The sequence below is a fragment of the Chiloscyllium plagiosum genome, unplaced genomic scaffold, assembly GCF_037043375.1.
Source record: "Chiloscyllium plagiosum isolate Xiang-an unplaced genomic scaffold, Cpla_swu_hap1 HiC_scaffold_19, whole genome shotgun sequence".
NCBI lineage: Eukaryota > Metazoa > Chordata > Chondrichthyes > Orectolobiformes > Hemiscylliidae > Chiloscyllium > Chiloscyllium plagiosum.
The window spans coordinates 16,141,335-16,163,309 of NW_028270157.1; the positions used below are offsets into that span (position 1 = coordinate 16,141,335).

Sequence of the window (21,975 nt, forward strand, 5' to 3'; positions counted from 1 at the left end):
CTGATTTCCAGCATCTGCAGTTCTTTTAGTTTTTAATAAAAATTGTGTGTTTGTGAGGTGGCATTAAAGAGATACAGCGGTGCATCTTGCTGATGATGTTTACTACAAGTATAGTAGTAATAGAAAAGGGAGTAAATGTTTAAGGTATACAGTACTCCCATATCTGCAAAATCAGTTTCCATGGTTTTAGTTATCTGCGGTTTACCTCACCCCAAAAATATTACATGGAACATTCCAAATATAATTGCGGGGAATTGCTATTGAGGCAAATTGCCCATTTAAATGAATGGGTTCGTTACAATCTGTGGTTTTGGGCATCCGTGGTAGGTCTTGTAACAAATCATCGCAAATGAGGGGGGACACCTGTATAGTTGTCCCTGTCCATCGCCAATATGAGGGAGATAAAACATAGAAAAGTACAGCACAGAACAGGCTCTTTGGCTCCACGATGTTGTGATGAGGTTTAATCCTAATGTAAAATATAATAATTTTATCTAAGCACCCCTCAACTTACTGTTCTCCGTGTGCCTGTCCAGCAGTTGCTTAAATGTCCCTAATGACTCTGCTTCCACCACCACCGCTGGCAACGCATTCCATGCATTCACAACTCTGCATAAAGATGAGAGGATATTTGTATAAATATTGCATAAAACACACAGCTCTGACTTAGGATTTGTACATTCAAGTAGAAAATATGAGCAGAAAACTGAAAGTATCACCCATTGGGGTCCCATTTCATAGATACATCTTTTATATAGTATCACAATTCACTAGAGATGTAATGGCCTTAGAAAGGGTACAGAGGAGATTTGGCTGGAAGTGAGGTATGAATAACGAGGTTGAAAAGGTCAAGAATGGATCAAAAAACATGAATGGTGACCTAGGAAAATGCTACTCCCCTAACCAGAGCTCATGGATTTAAAACCATTGACAAAAGATCAAGAGAAGCGTGAGGAGGAGAAATCTTTTCACTTAAAGGTGTTGGGATCTGGAAAGCTCTACCTGAAAAGCTAATGGGAGTTAAGTTCACAGATAACTTCAAAAAGAAGTTGGCCAGGTATTAGAGATTGAGGAATTTACTGGGTTACAGACCAAAGTGAGTGTGCAGGATTAAAGACGGTTGCTTTTTCAGGGAGGCGATGATGGCACAATGGGCTGAACTACCTCCTTCTGTGCTGTCAATTTCTTTGACTCAAAACTGACATTAGTCATCAAGAGCGGAGGCAGCAAAAATGAAGGGAAGCTATGTGAGGATGACAGATGGCAGAGAGTCGGTGAAAGAAATAAGTCAGTGTCAGAGCATGAGCTGAACGCCAAACGATGAAAAAGCTAAACAATTACATCAATACTGAAGAATGAGTGGATTGGCGGACTACAACATTTTCAGGTTGCCCCGTCTTAGTGTCTTTGATCTCAATGCCTCAGAGTATCAGGAGAGCGCCAAACACCAAGGGAGTGGCTACGAGTGTTTAAACAGAAGCGCGGCAGATGAGAGAGGGGAAAACAAACTCAGTAAAATTTGCGAAAGCGACATTATGCGCAGCAGAATGTAGAAGCTGAGCCATGCTATAGAAAGTGTGAAGGAGGAGATCCAAGGGTGAGTAAATTAGGTGAGTAAAAATTCTATTTTTTCAAACAAAAGCTATACACCTATTTCCAAACTAGGTTTTGAAGTAACAACTAAAGTGAATAAAAACTAGAGAGACAGCAGGACAGTTTGTGTGTTGAAACTGCAGTCTAACAACATGATTGGACATCGAATGTCTTCGATCTCCACACTCGCAGGGAATATTTAATGAGCTAGACTGTGAGTCAGAAACGTTTGGGAGGGAGAGGAATTCTTGGGTACTTTTATTCAGAACAGCCACACCACAGAGAAAGGCAACGATTCAGGAAGAAGAGCTGGAAATGGTATATAGGATTAAACTGGAAAAAAAGGCACAGGAACAGACCATTCTGCCCAGCCTGTAAGGACTGGAACTTATGCTCAACAGGAGCTTCTCTTCATCTTTCCTCAATTAAATTTGTCAGTGCAAGTCTCTATTTCCTTCTCTTTTATGTGCTCATTTAGTTTCTCCCTAAATACAACTGCACCCTCTATGATAACAAGTTCCACATTCTTGAATGAGGCCAGAACATGACGAGCCTGAGGTTAAGCAGCAGAATGGATAGTTGCCTAGTTGCAAGATGGAAAGGAGGGGTGAGAGGTAGCTATTCACAGTGGCAGAGGTGGAATAGATAGGGGTAGCTCCACAAGGTTAAGGACTGGAAACATTGTTCAAAATCCATATGAAATAGAATCAATTCACAAATTTGTGGGTAACATCAAATGGGAGGTGATGGATGGTGGGATTGGGTAATTATCACCCATTCCGAGTAGGACTGCAACAAATCAGAGAAGGATTCTAATACACCTGTAAAATGGCTTGTAATTAACAAGAAATTTCAACACAGATAAATGCGAGGTTTTAACATTTTGGATAGAAAACTACATATCACCTGAAAGATAAGAATCACATCGAAGTAGGGAAGCAATTGGATCTGGAAAAACAAATACATAAATCATTAGAAGTAGTGACACCAAATGACAAGGCTATAAACACTAGAGTTTATTTCTAGAGGTATAGAAGTATAAAAGGAAAAGCTAAACTTGCATTGAATCTAGGTTAGATCATATTTTTATGTGTACACAGTTCGGGTCACCATACTATGAAAAGCATATCAAGGCACCAGAGAGGGTGAAAAATAATATACAAACATTGAACAAACTTTTTATTGAAATGTTGGGTCTGACAGGTGGCCTAACAGAGGTCTTTAAACCCAGGAAATTTTATTCAGAAAGTTACAGAAATTGAGAGAGACTGCTTTCACTTGTAGGGAAAAGAGCCAAATTAGAGGTCACCAAAAAATCAACTTGGGAATTGAGAAGAAACTTTGTTACTGTCTGAATGGCAAAAATATGAAACTATAGGAAGTGGCTGTGTAGGTGGTACAGAATCATTTAAGAGGGGGGATTAGAAATAGAGGATTATTGGAACAACATTCTGTTGAAGATTTGTCTCAGTATCAGGACAGAATCTCAAGAATAGCAAAAGGTAATAATTTACACTGTATGAGAGACAGGGTGCTGGTTGGTTGGCAAGCAGATGAAGTGCATGCTATCCTTAAAGACAATTCAAATTCATATATGTTGGTTCCACGTCTAAGCATCATCGCATGGTTCTGCTTGAAAGCAAGTTACAAAACCTATTGATGGGCCAGAGCAGGAGTAACAAGGTACCTGATGGTGTATGTGGTAGAATTCATCTTCATCTATCTAAGCCTTTACACTTTAACTTATTTACAATTGGTTGTGCACAACATAAATTGACCAAACTGAGTTGCTACAAAAAAAATTCTGAATAAGTTTTCCAAATAAATTATGAAGAATTGCTTCGCACCTTCTCAAAGAGAACTCCAGATTGTTACACTGATACCAATGCCACTTCCATCTGCTGTTTGTTATTGCTAGTTTATTAATTAATGTTATTCAAGGAAGCCTTATATACTTGCAGTCATAGGGTTAGTTAGCTCAGTTGGCTGGATGGCTCATTTTCGATGCAGCATAATGGCTTCAGCATAGGTTGAAATCCTGTATTGTGAAGGACTCTTCTTCTCAACCTCTGTCCTCACCTGAGGCATGGTCACATTCAGGTTAAACCACCACCAGTCTCTAATGAGAAAACAGCCCTATGGTCCACTAGAACTACAGTGACTTTACTTTGGGGGACAGTTAGCTGAATGGTTGATTTGCAATGCAGAGTGATGCCAACAGCATGGGTTGAATTCCCACGCTGGCAAAGATTACCATAAAGAACTCTCCTTCTCAACCTTTCCCCTCATCCTGAGGTATGGTGACCTACAAGTTTAACTCATGACTAGATATCTCTCTCTCTCTAATGAGAGAGCAGCCCTATGGTCTGCTAAGACTATGGTGACTTTATCTTTACATGTTTGCATTGCATTGCTGTGACATAATAATCTAAATATGTCACTATTTTCTGAATCTGTATTCACTGAACTTATGAATTTGAATATCAAATTCCTCTCAACTTAAGTGGTTGAGATCAGATTTAAAGACACTAGGCAAACCCAAACAGATGGAGTTGTCATGAGATTCCCTCTAGGCCTGGCTCTCATCATGTTAATCAGTTGCCATTAAAAACAAATTTTTGATAAATTGACAACTTAACAGCTCCTTGTACATTTCCAATACACAGGTGACAATATGTTTGTTATATTTGAATCTGCAGCTAATGCAAGGATTCCATGATGTGCTTAAATTCACCATTGAAAAGCTGGGAAAACAGGTGCATTACAGCTTGGGCCTAAGATTTTTTTTTAGCTGTACAGAGATTTTCCCTTTACAATGCTTCAAAGTGATGGAGGAGAGTTTAAATGTGAAAAAGGCGACAAGAACATTGTCATTTTTATTCACTCATGGAATGTGGGCTTCACTGGCTGGGCTAGCACCAATTTCTCATCCCCAATTGCCCTTAAAAAGGTGATGGCAAACTGTCTTCTTGAATCACTGCAGATCTTGGTGTGTAGGTACTTTCACAATGTTGTTAGGAAAGGAATTCCAGGATTTTACTCCTGTGTCACTGAAGGATCAGTGACACATTTACCAGTGAGACGGTGAGTGGCTTGGAGAGAAACTTGCAGGTTCGCACGCTTTTGTCTTTCCAGATGGTAGTGATCGTGGGTTTGAAGGTGCTGTCTCATGAGCCTTTAGCGAATTTCTGCAGTGTACCTTGTAAGTGGTATAAACAAAATACAATAATGTTTTTCTGATGGAAGGTTTAATTTATCAGGAGCACCATCAACTGAAGAACATTCAATTAGACTTACCGATACAATTACATATTCAAGAACAATAACTGAGTAGAAACTTGGTTACTGTCTAATTATTTGTGAAGTACTAAGCTCTTCACCAATCTTAAAGCAATGAATGTGGTCCCTTTTATGGATGATGGTATCAAAAGCAGAATCAAATTTAGCCAGACCTCTTACTCAAAGTTAGAATTAATCATGAGCTTTCAAATCCACACCTCCATTTCATAACCTCCTTTATTCAACATATCTAGATTATAATATTGTTTAAGTATTGTTCATTATTTATTTTCCCTAACCTTTACATCACCGCTATCAACAGAAAGGACAGCATAAAGAGAAGCCATTTTGTTCATCATATTTGGGCTGGTCACAACTAACTGAAGTACAGCTTCTTAAGGTTTTGAAATGAAAGCCTTTGCTTGGTAAGTTTATTCACCAACACATTAGGAATCTAAATTCTATGCAAGATAACAAGCAGAAATGAACACTGTGCCTTATGGAGGGACATCATTTAATTGGGCCAGAAGGAGGCATATGTGAATCCTGTTGCCTTCCTGTCTCTCCTGCAATTAAATCTATGGTAGGAAGATCTCTGAATAGCTTCCCTGTATCCAACTGCGGCATTAAATGGGCAATTTATGTCCATTTGAGTGGCTGATCCTACTGCCATCTGTACCAGCTTAGCAGCAGTTGGGGCAGTCCATGCTGGGAAGCATGACAGAGAAATTCTTACAGGTTACTTGTGGGCTCACAGGTCAGAGTCTCTTTTTCAAATGCACTCAGTGCCTGATAAAGAGACCTGGCAGTGGGAAGGGAGGTGGGGATGTATTACTGTACAATACTTTCAGGCACTAATGCGATGGCTCCCCCAACAACTCACCAGCAATCGAGCAATGGTTCTAGGCCAAAGTGGGTGCTAGTCAACAGCAGCCATTGCCTCCACCATAGCACTGCACTTAAAATAGAGCTATTGATCTCTGGCTAGCCAGTGACTTCTGAGGGGCAGGTGTGGATTAGACTTCTGTCCCTGGGATCCTTGATCACAGGGAATGCTCAATGTTTCCTAAATAGAAATGTGGATCCCTTGTCAACTCCCCAGTCAGCAGGCGAGACTTCAACTGCAAGCTTTAAATACTGCCCAGTACCTCAGGAGTGTGAACCTTTTCTCAAGGTCAAAGTGAAGGCAAGTATTGAGGAGGCTGATGACAGGAGAAAGAGTTTGATTTGTATGAGGAAAGTCTCCTGACCAAAGTAAATCAGGGCATGGAAATCAAAGGTGACAGTGGAGGAGGTCGACAGCATGATGAAATCAAATTCATGAAGGGTCAAAACTGAGGTCCTAGAAGAGGACAGATTTGAAATCAGAAAATGGTTCGAGCCGATATGAAAATTTTCTTATGATAAAAATATAGAGTCTATTTATTTCGACCAGAGAGTTTGAATTAAGGGGTCACAATCTCAGGACAAGGATTCAGCTATTTGGGATTGAAACTAGGAGGAATTTCTTTACTTGGAGGCCTGTGAATTATTTGAATTTGCTAACTTTGAGGATAATTAGCTGATAGGTACATCTAAGACAGAGACTGGTAGATTTTTGGACACTAAGAAAGTCATGTGATCTGTGGAAGGTGCCTGAAAAATCGAATACAGGTCCAAATGTGGCCACATATTAATGGGGAAACCTACAGATAACATTGGAACTACTCAGTCTCTGTCTTAGGTTCTTAAGATAATAGGTGCCCTCTTCTTTCACTTTCCTTTTACCTCCTTTCTATTCTTTTTACTTATCTCTTTCCCAGGTTGTCTGACCTTTTCTCTGGTCTTCAGCCTTCCTAATCCACCTCAATCTCTAAATGGGGACCTTGGCAAATACCTGAAGTGCTACATGTTTGCTCTCTCTACAAGCATAAGCTGACTTTGTTCTGTGTTATCTTGCATTTCTGCTTCATATTACCTTCACCTATATTAGGAGTAGGGTTAATGTCATGTACTTTGCTACTTGTTTACTTTTAAATTGGTGACAAATGTGAAAAAAGGAATGTACTTGCTTCAACTGACAGAGGATTTCTTATAGGGAGCACAGTGATAGAAACTGATTAAAATTCAGTTGCACAGCACCAAATCTGAATCACAGAAATTTAATTGATTTTGGCTGTGCCTGGAAGGGCTGGTGAAAATCCATTTATTTATTCTGTCTGCAGTAGAAGACGTGGACTTTGCGGGTAGTAACAATGATAAAACTGTCCCTGTTCTTTGCTGTTACTCATCTGAAACTGACAACGTCTGGAGCCCACATATGTGCAGTTAAATGCAAAAATGCAGAAACTGCAGCCAATGCTTTGCTATCGGATGAGCTATTGAAATCTGCATTAACTGAAATCAATTAGAAATCAGTGGTCTGGCAAGAGCTTGTCGATTTACCCCATTAGTTCCACCAAACAAAAGTGAAAACACTGCAGTTTGAATGAAAGGAATTGGATATTCAAAGATATATTAAATCCATAATTGCTGATTTAGCAACTGCACTGGCCTGTGCAAATGTGTAGCTCCCACTGATCATTTAAAAACAAAATCAGATTCTTCAGGTGATTCTACATCTCTGATTAACTACACCAAGCACAACAACATTTCCTTCCATAGTTTTAAGAACATATCTGTTCTGCGGTAGCTGCTTTTGGATGGACAGTCAAATGAAATCCTCTATTGATTGCATTTCAACCATCATTATCATACCATCCACTGACCCTGTAAAGCCAAGAATACAAGTAGTAAAGTATCATTGACGCAACACATTAATACATCCTCAGGGTGTTTCAAAGTGCTTACTAACCAATTAATTACTTACGAAATTAAGTAACTGCTAGAATGTAGGTAAATACTGGATCTGTGCATTTCTTCATTCATGGAATATGAGCTTCACTGAAAAGGCCACTACTTATTGCTCATTCCTAACTGGCCTTGAAACACTAATTTGCTAGAACCAAATCTGAGGGCAGTTAAATGTAAAACACATTGGTGTGGGCCTGGGATCACATGTTGACCATATTTTCTTCCTGAAACCCCTGATGGGGTTTTACAATAATCAATGACAACTTCATGACCAACATTAGCTTTAAATTATATGTTTTTAAATTAAATTAATTAATTTCACCACCTGCAGTGGGATGTGAACCCATGGCCCCAAAGCATTAGTCTGGTGCTCTGTATCAGATTTAGGCCAGTGGCTACCACAATGTCAAAACTTCCCCTCAGCTACTGAGTTTTAGCTGATCTCACTAGTTTTAGCTGATCTCCTGCATATACAACTGAGTGCATGCCTTTATTACGCATGAAGAAATCTGAAGTTCGAGTGTTAAAAGGAGTCTTAAGTGTAAAGTAGTAGGAAACGGGAAAGTGACATTTTCCTAAAATGTTTGCTTCTTTATCCTCTTGGGACTCATGCTTGTTAAAAGCACATTCTCTTCATGTGCTTCTATGCCTTTTTAGATTGTTGTTGAAAGGTGCTGAGGGAGATAAACAGCACAAAGAGTTATGCCATTGTCACTGCTCATGTTCAAAGGTTTCAAAAAGCTATTTGGTCAACTGGACATCTGTACAAAATTATCCTTTATGGCTTTAAATCATATAATTTTCAATGGCTCACACCAAATAACAAAGGATAAGTTTATGAATAGGAAAAGTTTGGAGGGATATGAGCCAAGTATTGGCAGGTGAAACCTGTTTAGTTTGGGAACATGGTTGGCATGGACTGGTTGGACCGAAGGGTCTGTTTCCATGCTGTATGATTTTAAAGAAGGTCACAAATGACATGAAAGTGGAAGTCTTAAAATGCACTGCTTCCAGTAACTTAGAGGAAATGTATCAACTTCTTTGTTTCTATGGAGCTGGAGACAAGGCTGTAACATTTGAGTGCTAATTTCTTTGACCCATGTGCCCTTCAAGCAAAATCACCCACTGGGAATATGAGACTAGTGAACTTACCCCAATTGCTTTGACTTGGTCATCATTGAAAGAAAGCACATATTGAACTAAGGTTCATGGAAAGAAAATAAAAAGTTAATAAAGTATTTCAGTGTCTCAGTGACTCCCTTGTGCAGCCAGCCTGAAACACTACTGGCTTGTTTCGGTCTCAGCACAGTGCTGTGATACCAGAATAGATGTGAAAAGGCAAAAGAACAGTGCTTTAATATTGTTCACCATCAGAGGCTTACAAATATCCTCGATTGTCCTTTTACTCATGGATTTACTGTGGATTGTACTGGATAGGATAAAGAGACTGAGATTGTTCTCTTTGTCGTAGACACTGCTGAATGGAGATTAATGTGTTTAAATTCTATGGGGGTTTGATCAAGTGAAATCAGGAGAAATAGTTTCCATTATTCTACTGTCAAGGTCCGCAACAGAAGTCACTAACTTATGATAAGAATCAAATGGGAGATGAGAAGAATTGTTTAATAAATCCTGCAAGTTATAAAAAGTTACTCAAAAGAATGGTGGAAGCATTGTAATTATAATTTTCAGATGGTGAAAGAATAAATATATTAAAAAATGGCAAGAATATGGGGAAAGGTCAGGACAGTGGGAATAGCTGTTCATCTCTTTCAAAAAACCGGCACAGGAACATCAGGATGAATAGTTGTCTACGATTTTACCCTATACCATTAATAAATGTTCTTGCAAAGCAAATCAGATGATTACTTGAAAGTAAAGGTACACTGTTGAGTACATGAACATGCAGGAGACTGGAATTAGACAAGGAAGCTCAGTAAAGATACACAAGAACATACTCAAGGGGCTGAACAGATTGCATCTACCAGACCATAGCACTGCGCTCTCATTACTGAGAGATGATTGGTGGTTTTACCTGAGGGTAACCACACCTCAGGAAGGGTTAAGAAGGAGAGTCCACAATGGTAACCTCAGCTGGTGTGAGAGAATTGAATCCTACTGTTAGGATTGCTCTGCATTGTGGACCAGCCATCCATCCATCTACGCAATAAGAATAAAAGCACACGTCCATTCTATAATATGGGATTAGCTCTGATGATGGGTTCTGTCCATATTGCATTTCATTATTGCTTTGAAATAATAGACCTGAGGACTGTTTTAATCAGATTTCAAGCAGAATCAGTAAAGTGGTCAGACAATTAGGTTTTATGCAGGGATGTGAATTAATGCAAGTTTGGATATTCTACCTAATGCTATGAAGACAAATATTGTAAGTTATTGCAAAGGGCTGTCTGTTCTGTGAAAAGAATCCTTCACACTGGTGTTCGAACCCCTAGAAGACTTGAGAGACTCTCAGCTAATACTACAGTACACTAATATAAAACAAAGAACTGTAGATGCTGGAGATCTGAAACAAAAACAGAAAATGCTGGTGAAACTCGGTAGATCTGGCATCTGTGGGAAGGAGGTTCTGTTCTAAAGAATTCACTGGACTCAAAATGTTAACTCTGCTTTCTCTCTACTACTGCCAGGTGTTGCCAAACCTAGAATCCCTACAGCATGGAAGCAGGTCATTTGGCCCATTGGGTCTAGACCGATCCGCCCAAGAACATTCCACCCAGACCTCTCTACCCTATCCCTGTAAATCCTGGATTTCCCATGGCTAATCCATTTAACCTACACTTCTTTGGACTGTGAGAGGGAACTGCAGCACATGGCAGATACCCACACAGACACAGGGAAAATGTGCAAACTCCTCACAGACAGTCACCCAAAGGTGGAATTGAACCTGGGCCCCTGGCTCTATGTGGCAGCAGTGCCAACCACTCAGCCACCATGCCTGCTGAGTTTCACCTGCAATTTTGATTTATGTTTTGCCTCTCGTATACTAGTTTTCATCTTCCAGAGGAAACATTAAAATTTAGCCTCACCTTTTTTCTCAGGTTGATGTATTATATCCCCTGGCAATTGTCTGATCACTGATGTTCTTTTAGGGTAAAATAACTACAAACTTTGCCTGTGCAGTTGTACTTGCCTTTGAGATCAATAAATGCAACAAAACTTCCAATTTGAAAGACATCCTATCGAGAGTCAGAGTGGCCTGCTTATGGAGAGTGTACGAGTGTACTTCCCTGCTCTTCCCCGTAGCTCTGTAACATTTCCCTTTCGTCATGTACGATTTTCAGAACACTGGTGCGGGATGAGGGCTTCTTTTCAAGAACAGAAACTCTGGCTGACATTGCACTCAACGAAAGACCAGTGATGGATACTAGGTACAGTAGGACTACCGAGTGTGTCTCCTTTCTTACTAAAGTGCAAATCAGGCATGAAAATTTGGGCTTTCCTTACCTGTGTCACATTTATTAACTGCAATCAAGGAAGCTCATTACTTCAGTTACACAGCTGCAAAATGAACGTGACTTACGTACAGCTGTTATTAAATATTTTATTACATACAGTGTTACATATTATTACATCTATTACATGGCCTTATTACTTATTGGTACATGGCAATTAATGTTCTGTAAAACATCATAATGTGTCCTTGGATAGATGAAGGTCCTACAGTATAAGTTAATGACCAAGCAAACTTCAAGTACTCTATTTGTTATTTCTCTCTCAATCAACACTCCCAGAACAGATTATGCTCAATGACTTTTGTTTGTGAGATCTTGCCATGTACAAACAGGCTGTCATTCAAGTGACTGCACATGTACTCAGGCAAGGCCAACATGGCTTTGTGGAAGGGAAGTCACATTTATCGAATCCACTAGATTTCTTTGACAAAATGGCATTTATGGCGGATAGAGAGGAACTGGTGGACATGGTTTCCTTGGTTTCTAAAAGGTATTTGATACGGTGCCACAAAGAAGTTTGCCACATAGGACAGGAACACATATTGTGGGGGATGACATATTAGCATGGATGGAGGAGTGGTTAGGAAACAGCAAACAGACTTCAAATAAATTGGCCTTTTTGCATTGGTAAGCTATTACCTGTAGAGGGTCACAGGGATCAGCATCACCTCTTCAACTATTTACAACCTATATCAATAGTTTGGAGGAGACTGTTGAATATATGGTACTTACATTTGCTGAATGGTATCAAGATAGGTATGGAAGGATGTTGTCACAAGGACTCAGAGGGAATGGACGGGGCTTATAAATAGGTTAAATGTGTCGACAAAAAATGGCAGGAGTTTAATGTAGGTAAATGTGAATTTGTCCAGTTTGGCAAAAAGGATAGAAAAGCAGTATATACTAGAATGGAGAGAGAGAGAGAGAGACTGAAGCAATCGATGGTACAGAGGAATCTGGATAAACATGAATCACCAAAGTTATTATACAGGTAAACCAAGTGATTAGGAAATCAAATGGACTGTTGACATTTATTGCAATGGGACTGGAATATAAAAGTAAGGAATAAAACAAAGAACCGCAAATACAGCTGGAGATCTGAAACAAAAATAAAGTGCTGGAGAAACTCAGGAGGTCTGTCGAGAGAAAAATAGAGTTAATGTTTCAAGTCCAGTGACTCCTCATCAAAAGTGAGACTTACTGGGAAAGGGTAGTATTTAGGCCAATGGTGGGATAATGGGATGGGCAGGGTGGGGGAGTGGGGGAAAGGATTCAAATCCTTGACATTTGCATCAATACTAACATTTCCCAGTGCTTTCAGATCTGAGCAAGGGTCGCTGTACTTGAAATATTAGCTGCTTTTCTCTCTACGGATGCTGCCAGACCTCCCAAGTTTCTCCAGCATTCTGTTTTTATGAAAATCGGGAAGTTTTGCTGAAAATGTTGGTGAGATCACATTTGGAGGACGGTGCAGAGGTTTGGTCTCCTTAAATTAAAATATATATAATTGCTTTAGAAGTAGGTTGAATAAAGATCAGTTGATTCATTCCTGGGATGAAGGGCTTACCTTATGATGAGAAGTTGGGCTGATGAACATTAAGTTTAGAGGAATGAGGGATGACCTTATCAAAACATAAAATCTTGAGGGAGCTGGATATGGTGGATACCAGGATGGTTTTGAGAGAGACCACAAGGGCAATGGCACTGGACTAATCTTCCAGATTTGTTTTTTTTTTCAGATTTATTTAAAAAGTTAGTAAAATTAGTTAATTTTTTTTAAAAATGCAACTGTTTTTAAACACACCAATGTGGTTGACTCTTAACTACTCATGGGCAATTAGGGATTGGAAATAAATGCTGTGCTCGCCAGTGATGCCTACATCCCATGAACAAATAAATAAAGAGCTTAAGAGGTTTGCCTTCACAGACAAATGTGGAAACATTGTCTCTCTCAGGAGGTCTTAACAGTGTGGAATACTCTATCCCAGAAGGTTGTGAAGTTTAAGTCCTCAAATTTAGTCAAAAACTGACAGGTTAGCAGATCAGTCAAATTGAGACGGATGGGAGAAAAAGGAAACTTTAAGCACATTAATAATTGCTCTTTACATTATCTCTTGTTTTGAGGCAGGTATGGGCAGATCACACAGTTGTAAAAACTGCAAAGTATATTTGGACTTGGCTATTTGGACTTTTAAATGTGAACTTGCCTGAATAACTTTCTAAAGTTTTAGTTTGCATCCACTACAGCTTATTTGATAGAACTGTCACCCTTATGAGTAGGTTTTGGGTGCAAGTTGCTGCCTTTTTGTGGAGACATTAATTGGAGGCCCCTCCTGCTCTCTCAGACAAATGTGATAGATCTCGTGGCACTGTTTAGAGAACTATTAGAGCAGTTAACCTGGTCACTATTTGTATCTCAATCAACATTGCTGGAAAAGAGCTTTGATTCCAATGTAAATAAAAATGCACTGATTTACATGAGCGCAAGTGGGTATGAAAAATGCTAAAATAAACATAACAACGGGTTAAGACAGCAAAGAAAGCAGAGAACACTCAATGAAGGATTGGTACTACCATGTCAAGCACGCATTATTTATTAAATGCCAGGATGCGCTCTTAAAAAAAAATGGAAGGCAAAGAAGTGACTATCCTAGTTTCCACTAAATGATTTGTCATTTTAGAAAACTGGTCAAGGCAGATGTAACCACATCACTTAAATGTCTCAGTCTTCAATCATTAATTTATAGTCATAACCTCTGTCACTTACAGAATGCTCCAACAATGCGCCAATATTAGCATTAATAGTGTGAACAATCTCCCTAGCCGCAATTTTAATCCAAAGCTTCAGCAAGAAAACACAGAAGCTTTAGGAGAACTATACATTTTGCTACAATATGCATTATAATCCTCTAGTTCATTAAAAAAAAATACTTCTTTTCAGCCCCTCTCCTCTCACAACCTGTGTAACAAAGCATCTGTTTTTTTTCTGGTATCACATTAGAGACAGCAGGCAGAAAGGATGTTGTCTGTCAGTGGGAGATGAGAATTATTCAGTAGTGCCTGCTGTCTCACCAAAAGAATCAATGAGGCAAGCACTTAACACAGTTGAAGGTCACCTTCCATAGTGTTGCATGTACACACATGGCTGCTATGAAGTTACTATGCCATCTGCACAGAATCTGTCATTAAACAGCAAATAGATACCTCACAGAAATTCAAAAGAAATCACTGGCAGGGTGACAAATACATTGAAATATTAGCCATGCAAAAAGCAATGTTCATCTACAATTGTATTGTTCTAAATATCCAGTTTACTAAACCAGACACACTAACGCCTGCATTTTTCAAATCATGTGAGGAATCATGAATGCTTTGAACTTCCAATACCACTTTAATCTGTTAGTGTCATATAAAGGAATAATTGTCACCTGAATGAACTTTCCTGGTATGTGATAATGATGCAGTCAATCACTAGTGTGAAGGATTAAAGTTGCAACATAACTTCCTTACCAATTTCTCTTGAATGGAAACATCTACACATTAAGTCAGTGATCCGGAAACAATGGACTGAATTTGAAACTCCAATATTTGTATGTTTACCTCACTTTAGATTTCTCGAGATCAAAACAGTCAAGTAATTTCATGCTAGATTTTGCCAAACCCATACTGACATGGTCCCAACTGATGGTATATAACGGACAACTTAGATCCCAGGAGACTGGCTTGATAAATCATGTTTAATTTTTGCCATTGGTTAACACGGTGGTCAGTCATTGAAACATATTCACAGAAGGCTGCAGATACTTGAAACAACAAAACATTCACTTGTTACACAAAAGATGTTTCAAAAAAGCTACAAGTTTAAAAGATCTTAACCTCAAAACAGTTTCAATTGATGCCCCAGCACCATCTGATACAGTGACTCAATCCCAGAGAAATATCTCTCCTACTTCGTCCTATGACATCATTATTTAAGTGACACTTGCCAGTTTCTTTTCCTTGGAGAGTCTGGACCAATTTTTTATGATTCTTTTCCAGGTTTGCTGGCATGAATTTCTGTCAATTCTAATGGTTTCAATTTTTCCAGCTTCAGCAACTTGAAGATTTCAATCCAAACTCTCTTGGCTTAGAAAATGTGCACATTAGAAACCATTTCTACTGGGGTGACCGGTTCCCCTGAACTGACTTGGTTCCTCTACCAAGAGAAGCTACATTCTGAACTGAACTATGGAATCTTGTGAAATAAACAGTTTGAAGTTTCTGGTTTGAAGTCAAAATTAAACTAATTGCTTTAAAGTGTTTATTCTATGCCAAAATACCCAGTCGAATTTTAGACAATAGACAATAGGTGCAGGAGTAGGCCATTCTGCCCTTTGATCCTGCACCAACATTCAATATGATCATGGCTGGTCATCCTTAATCAGTATCCTGTTCCTGCCTTATCTCCATAACCCTTGATTCCACAATCCTTGAGAGCTCTATCCAACTCTTTCTTAAATGAATCCAGAGACTGGGCCTCCACTGCCCTCTGGGGCAGAGCATTCCACACAGCCACCATTCTCTGGGTGAAGAAGTTTCTCCTCATCTCTGTCCTAAATGGTCTACCCCGTATTTTTAAGCTGTGTCCTCTGGTTCGGCACTCACCCATCAGCGGAAACATGTTTCCTGCCGCCAGAATGTCCAATCCTTTAATAATCTTATATGTCTCAATCAGATCCCCTCTCAGTCTTCTAAACTCAAGGGCATACAAGCCCAGTCGCTCCAGTCTTTCAGTGTAAGGTAATCCTGCCATTCCAGGAATTGACCTCGTGAACCTATGCTGCACTCCCTCAATAGCCAGAAGGTCTTTCCTCAAATTTGGAGACCAGAACTGCACACAGTACAGGTGTGGTCTCACCAGGGCCCTGTACAGCTGCAGAAGAATCTATTTGCTTCTATACTCAATCCCTCTTGTTATGAAGGCCATCATGCTATTAGCCTTCTTCACTACCTGCTGTATCTGCATGCTTACCTGCATTGACTGGTGTACAAGAACACCCAGATCTCTCTGTACTGCCCCTTTACCTAAATTGATTCCATTTAGGTAGTAATCTGCCTTCCTGTTCTTGCCACCAAAGTGGATAACCGTACATTTATCCACATTAAACTGCATCTGCCATGCATCTGACCACTCACCTAATTTGTCCAGGTCACCCTGTAATCTCCTAACATCCTCATCACATTTCACCCTGCCACCCAGCTTAGTATCATCAGCAAATTTGCTAATGTTATTACTAATACCATCTTCTATATCATTAACATATATTGTAAAAAGCTGCGGTCCCAGTACTGATCCCTGCGGTACCCCACTGGTCACTGCCTGCCATTCCGAAATGGAGCCGTTTATCACTACTCTTTGTTTCCTATCAGCCAACCAAATTTCAATCCAAATTAGTACCATGGGCCCTAATTTTGCTCACTAACCTCCTATGTGGGACTTTATCAAAAGCTTTCTGAAAGTCCAGGTACACTACATCTACTGGATCTCCCTCGTCTATCTTCAGAGTTACATTCTCAAAAAATTCCAGAAGATTAGTCAAGCATGATTTCCCCTTCATAAATCCATGCTGACTCTGACCTATCCTGGTACTACTATCCAGATGTGTCGTAATTTCATCCTTTATAATAGACTCCAGCATCTTTCCCACCACTGAGGTCAGACTAACTGGTCTATAATTTCCTGCTTTCTCTCTCCCACCTTTCTTAAAATGTGGTACAACATTAGCCTCCCTCCAATCCGCAGGAACTGATCCCGAATCTATCGAACTCTGGAAAATAATCACCAACGCATCCACGATTTCTCGAGCCACCTCTTTCAGTACCCTGGGATGTAGACCATCAGGCCCCGGGGACTTATCAACCTTCAGACCTAACAGTCTCTCCAACACCAATTCCTGGCAAATATAAATTCCCTTCAGTTCAGGTCCTTCAGCCACTGTTACCTCAGGGAGATTGCTTGTGTCTTCCCCAGTGAACACAGATCTGAAGTACCAATTCAATTATTCTGCCATTTCTTTGTTCCCCGTAATATATTCCCGTTTCTGTCTTCAAGGGCCCAATTTTAGTCTTAAACATTTTTTTGCCTTTCACATACCTAAAAACCTTTTACTATCCTCCTTTATATTATTGGCCAGTTTACCTTCGTACCTCATTTTTTCTCTGCGTATTTCCTTCTTAGTAATCCTCTGTTGTTCTTTAAAAGCTTCCCAGTCCTCCGTTTTCCGAATTATCTTTGCTATGTTATACTTTTCTCTTTTAACTTTATATGTTTCTTAACTTCCCTCGTCAGCCATGGCCACTCATGCCTCCTCTTAGGATCTTTCTTCCTTTTTGGAATGAACTGATCCTGCAATGTCTGCATTATACACAGAAATTTCCGCCACTGTTCTTCCACTGTCATCCCTGCTAAGGTATTGCACCATTGAACTTTGGCCAGCTCCTCCCTCATAGCTCCATAGTTCCCTTTATTCAACAGAAATATTGTCACTTCCGATTGTACCCTCTCCCTCTCAAATTGCAGATTGAAGCTTATTGTATTATGGTCACTACTTCCCAATGGCTCCTTCACATCAAGGTTCCTGATCAATTTTGGTTCGTTGCACAATACCAGATCCAGAATTGCCTTCTCCCTGGTCGGCTCTAGCACCAGCTGTCCTAAGAATCCATCTCTGAGGCACTCCACAAAGTCTCTTTCTTGAGGTCCAATACCATACTGATTCTCCCAGTCTATCTGCATGTTGAAATCCCCCATAACAACTGCAGTACCATCTTTGCAACAGGCCAATTTCAGCTCCTGACTTAACTTACATGCGGAATCCAGACTACTGTTTGGGGGCCTGTAGATAACTCCCAAGAGGGTCTTTTTACCCTTAGTATTTCTCAGCTCTATCCACACGGACTCTACATCCCATGATTCTAGGTCCCCCCGCGCAAGGGACTGAATATCATCCCTTACCAACATTGCCACCCCACTCCCTCTGCCCATCAGTCTGTCCTTACGATAGCACGTGTAGCCTTGAATATTCATTTCCTAGGCCCTGTCCACTTGAAGCCACGTCTCAGTTATCCCCACAATATCATATCTGCCAATTTCCAAAAGAGCCTCAAGCTCATCCATCTTATTTCTAATGCTTTGTGCATTCATGTATAGTATTTTTAATTTGTTACTGCCCTCACCCTTCCCATCAACTCCTATTTCACTCAACCTTACAGCATGATCCCTTTGAGTTTTCTGTCTCATTGATACAGTTGTCTTTCTTGACTTCCCTTGTTCTAACTTTCCCTCCAATTTCCTTTTTAAACATCCAGTTTTCCCCCTCCCCCCCCCGTTACTTAGTTTAAACGTAGCTGTGTTGCAGTAGCAAACCTGCCTGCCAGAATGCTGGTCCCTAACCTATTAAGATGCAAACCGTCTCTCTTGTAGAATTTATGCTTACCACAAAACACACCCCAGTGATCCCAGAATTTAAATCCTTGCTTCCTGCACCAGTTCCCCAGCCACACGTTCAAGTCCATTATCTCCCTGTTTCTGGCCTCACCAGCCCGAGGAACTGGAAGCAAACTGGAAGATAACCACCTTGTACGTCCTGCTTTTCAGCTTTCTTCCTAGTTCTCCGAAGTCCCGCTGTAGTATGTTCCTCCTTTTCTTCCCGACATCATTTGTGCCGACATGTACCACACCTCTGGCTCTTCACCTTCGTCCTTCAGGATTTCCTGCACTCTGTCTGTGATGTCTTTAACCCTGGCACCAGGAAGGCAACACACCATCCTTAAGTCCCGTCTGCTGCCACAAAAACCATTTTATCCATGAACAATGGATATTAGAAAACATTAGAGATTCTCCCAGGCAGTTGAAGTCAATCACACATTAAGAGTCAAACAGAGTGCTGCGGGTTTAGAGTCACCTATGGGCTATTTAGGTCATAGCCCAAAAGCAATTTACAGACTTTTACCTAATGGTTATTACACAATCATCTCATGTCCATTTGCCTCCATTTTGAAATCCAAAACATTATGCGTCTCTCATCACATCACCTCCAAAGAAAAAGTGAAAAGGTATCCTCCAGATGCATCATCATATTCTAAATTCTTAAAACTACTTTCGAGTAGCATTAACAGTAATAGCATTGCATTCAAAATAGATTGATTTTTGTGATAGCTATATCCCATGCAAGTCTGCTTTGTTCACAGCATTCAGTTTCATTCATTTTTGCTCTTGACAAAACATCCGCGATTGTATTGTCATTGCCATAGAAGAAATGATAGCCTAATGGTATTATTACTGGACTGTTAATCCATGAGACCTGAGTGGAATGGTAGAATTTGAATTCAATTTTTAAAAATCTGGAAATAAGAGTCTAATGATGTCAACTGTCGGAAAAAAAAAAGATTCACTAATGTCCTTTGGGGGAAAGGAAACTGCCATTTTTCCCTGGTGTGGCCCATAGGTGACTCTAAACCCGCAGCACTCTGTTTGACTCTTAACTGTCCTCTGTGAAATTAGAGATGGGCACTAAATGCTGACCTAGTCAGCGAAGCCCTCATCCCATGAATGAATTTTAAAAATCCACATGAATGCCTTTATATGCTATGACAGTAGTATTAAATTGCAATGAAACAGTCATTTTTTTGGTCACAAAATCTCTCCAAACAATGATTGTGGTCCACATAAATAAGTCTCTTTGCATTACGGGATATATAAATGTTTGCAAATATTTGCAAACACAAAACTCAATATCTCTTTCTCCAATGTTGTGTATTTCTGTTGACAATCATTCAGTTCTTCTGAAAAATAACTGAGCAATTAATTCTCTTGTAGTAAAACAACACCCACAATGATACTGACATCTAACTGCCAATATGAATAACTTCTCATAACTTGGTGCTGCCAAAACTCCCTTAGTTATCAGTTATCAGCACTGCTTTCAATCTATCAGAGACACACTGACCTTCTTTAGTCCACTCAAATTCTTTGCCTTCCTTCAATGAGTTTGTCAAAGGAGACACTGCAGTGCTGAAGTTTGAATTGAACTTCCAACAAAGTCCATTTAAGTGAATTTGATACAGCAGTTTGCACTTGGGGCAGCGCAGTGGCTCAGTGGTTAGTACTGCTACCTCATAGCACTAGGGACCTGGGTTCAATTCCACTCTCAAGCAACTGTCTGTGTGGCGTCTGCACATTCTCCCCGTGTCTGCATGGGTTTCCCTGGGTGCTCCAGTTTCCTCCCACAATCTAATGATGTGCAAATTAGGTGAATTGACCATGCTAAATTGACCATAATGTCCAGGGATGAGTAGGTTAGGTGCATTAGTCGGGGTAAATGTCGAGGAATGGATCTGGGTGGAATATCTTCGGAGGGTCGATGTGGACTTGTTGGGCTGAAGACCTGTTTCCACACTGTAAGGATTCTATGATTTTCTATTGGGGATGGGAAAATCCAAGATAGCCCTTTATTTTTAGTTCTCTAGGGGCTACTTGACTTTGTTTGATAGTGGAACCTAAATAAGTCGCATGCACTTTGAGAAAATATTTTTAACCAGATTTCTGACCAAATTGGCATTTTGTAACTGATCTATTTATTCTAATGTTCTTCTCAGGTTTGCCTGAATACAAATTATCTATATAGGTAACACAATTACACATTCCTTAAACAAATTTGTTCATAAACCATTAGAAAGTTCCTGATGCATTTTTCATTCTAAATGGCATGGTTTACATAGATGAAGTCCATTTGGTGTTGGCATATCTAGCAACATTTTCTGACATCTTTAACAATTCTGGCTAATAAAAATGCTTTTGCTCTCAAAGGGTCTAAAATACTAAGTGATAAACTCATCAGATGGTGTTTGAGGTAGACTTCATTTTTCCAGAACCTTCAAACCCCGAAGAAGGGTTACTAGACCTGAAACGTTAACTCTGTTTTCTCTCCACAGATGCTGCCAGACCTGCTGAGTTTTTCCAAGCAATTTCTGTTTTTATTTCTCATTTCTTCATCAGTGCTTCATTATTATTTAAAAGATTCTCAGGAATGGATGACTCAATTTTTGAGTCAGCTGTTTGGTAAAACTCTCAATTCAGAATGCATTTGTTGTATTTCTGTTAGAGAAGATAAACTAAACATGTTAACCTCATTTACCTTACCTTGAACTTTAAATTTTTGAAATTGTCAGTTAACTGAATTTCAAAATCATCTTCCTTTATTCCAATATTCTTCCTCTTACTGTCTAATTCTGTGGGCCCAAGATCTAGTCACAACATAGTTAGGAACACCCTGAATTGTTTCCTCTATAAGTGTCTCAACTTTTATTTCTACTGGTTATTCCACCACCCTCGATGTAGCCAATAGTTTTGAACCAGCCGGTTATTTCCCAAGGTAAAATCAATTTTTTCCATTGGGATTTCATCTATTACTGTGACTAGAACTTTTCCGTTTACTAAGTCACATAATGGAAAACAAAAACAAGTCACATAATGGAGAAACTCAGCAGGTCTGGCAGAATCAGAGGAAAGAAAGCAGAGTTGATGTTTCAGGTTCAGTGATCTTTCTCCAAGGTCTGAATAAGACTCACTGGATCTGAAACATTAACTCTTCTGCAGCTGCCATGACATCTATTTTGAGTTATAATGGTACAAATTCAGTTTATTGTATTTATTGTGGCTTCCATTAAAAGAATCAGTAGTTCAAGTAAATGAATGCATTAACTTCATAAATGAAACAAGTGGTTTTGATTAAGATTGTAGTTGAAATACCACTCT

General features: G+C 39.6%; 1 long non-coding RNA gene across 3 annotated transcripts in view; it reads right to left on the reverse strand.

Annotated features, from left to right (window-relative positions):
* The window catches only part of LOC122559824 (uncharacterized), a 219,217-nt gene that overhangs the window by 139,449 nt on the left and 57,793 nt on the right, over positions 1-21,975 (reverse strand). For all 3 annotated transcript variants that reach the window (XR_015760378.1, XR_015760380.1, XR_015760379.1), the window contains exons 3-4: positions 2,500-2,541; positions 515-609 (exon numbers count right to left, since the gene is read on the reverse strand). This is a non-coding gene — a long non-coding RNA (uncharacterized LOC122559824). The remainder of the gene's footprint in view (positions 1-514; positions 610-2,499; positions 2,542-21,975) is intronic.